Source organism: Nematolebias whitei, chromosome 2 (genome assembly GCF_014905685.2).
Source record: "Nematolebias whitei isolate Nwh7 chromosome 2, NemWhi1, whole genome shotgun sequence".
In the NCBI taxonomy this organism is placed as follows: Eukaryota; Metazoa; Chordata; class Actinopteri; order Cyprinodontiformes; family Rivulidae; genus Nematolebias; species Nematolebias whitei.
This window is the reverse complement of record NC_056499.1, coordinates 55,643,905-55,645,352: the sequence shown is the minus strand read 5'-3', so window position 1 is coordinate 55,645,352 and position 1,448 is coordinate 55,643,905. Positions and strand designations below refer to the sequence as shown.

Here is a 1,448-nt window from a genome sequence, read left to right as displayed (position 1 = left end):
TATATATATATATCTCCATCTCCTGCTGCATCACAAAAGATGTACGAGCAGACAGCTCAGTGGAAGGAGACGGGTTCAGGTTTATTTTTAATAAGATGGATTCAACGTACGTTATTCCTTCATGTAGATTTTTTTTTGCGATAAAGCAGCTCCACAGCTTCACCATGAAACAACAAATGTTAGAAGTTCTGATGCAGCTGCAGCTCAAAGGAAACTGTTATTTCTCACATTAAACTAAAACTTATAGACAAGTTGTTCAACAAACTTTATGTAATTTGTGTTTTTAACAGGTTGAAGAGATGAGACACATCTGGAGCCAGTTCTAAATGAGACAGTTTATGGTTTATAAATTATAGTTCAGCAGTTTTTGTGCAGGTTTTCACAGGTTTTGAAATTTTGTTAAAGATTTCCATCCATCCATCCATTTTCTTTGCCCGCTTATTCCATTTTGGGTCACGGGGGTCGCTGGTGCCCATGTCCAGCAATCACTGTGCGAGGGGCGGGGTACACCCTGGACGGGTCGCAAGTCCTGTTAAAGATTTACTAAATATAATAAATATGGTTAAGACTGAAGTCTGTAATTTCATATTAGGTTAAGTTTTGAAAATATAACAAATGTTAGAGCAATATGGTTAAAAAAACACTGTGAAGTCTGTATTTTATTTTGAGTTAAACTTTAATATACTATGGAAGGCTGAAGTCTGTTTACTTTTATATTTATATGTTTTTAATTATTTGTGTGTGATGGACTGGAGACCTGTCCAGGTGTCCCCACCTCTCACACAGTGATGGCTGATATGGGCACCAGTGATACCAGTGACTCGAAAAGGAAGAAGTGGATGAAGATGATGGATGAATTATTTGTTTTTAGATTTTTATTAATTTTATTTGTTTTTAAAAAAGTCATGCAACTAAACCTAACCTAATACTGGTAATTTAAGTTATAGAAATGTATGCACTCCTATATTTGTTCCTATTTTTGGTATAAATGTAAAATGAATCAAAAAGATTTGATACAGTGAGGAACCTAAAATGATTTTTAAATAAATGTTCGATTTGTTTACATTGTTGTTTAATCTTTTCAGCTTGTCAGTTACATAATTGAAACAAAATTTATGACCATTTCAATTGAAAAATCGATTTTAAATCGTATCATGACACCAAAAATTGGAATCGAATCGCGAGACACAGATTCGCAGCCCTAATGTGGATGGTGGTGGAGGGCTGGCCTCCACGCTGTTTCCTCAAGTCCACTGTCTTCTCCTTAGTTTTGTTGACATTTAGAGACAGGTTATTTTCCTGACACCAGCTGGTCAGTGATTTCACCTCGTCTCTGTAGGCACCCTCGTTGCTGATGGTGTCACCAGCGTACTTGAGGGTGACGTTTGAGCTGTGCTTGGCGGTACAATCATGTGTAGATAGAGTACTAGAGGTACAATCATGTGTAG

General features: G+C 36.6%; 1 protein-coding gene across 1 annotated transcript in view; it reads right to left on the bottom strand.

Moving 5' to 3' along the window:
- The window catches only part of LOC119427360 (zinc finger and SCAN domain-containing protein 31), a 31,114-nt gene that overhangs the window by 28,751 nt on the left and 915 nt on the right, over positions 1-1,448 (bottom strand). The window lies entirely within an intron of this gene.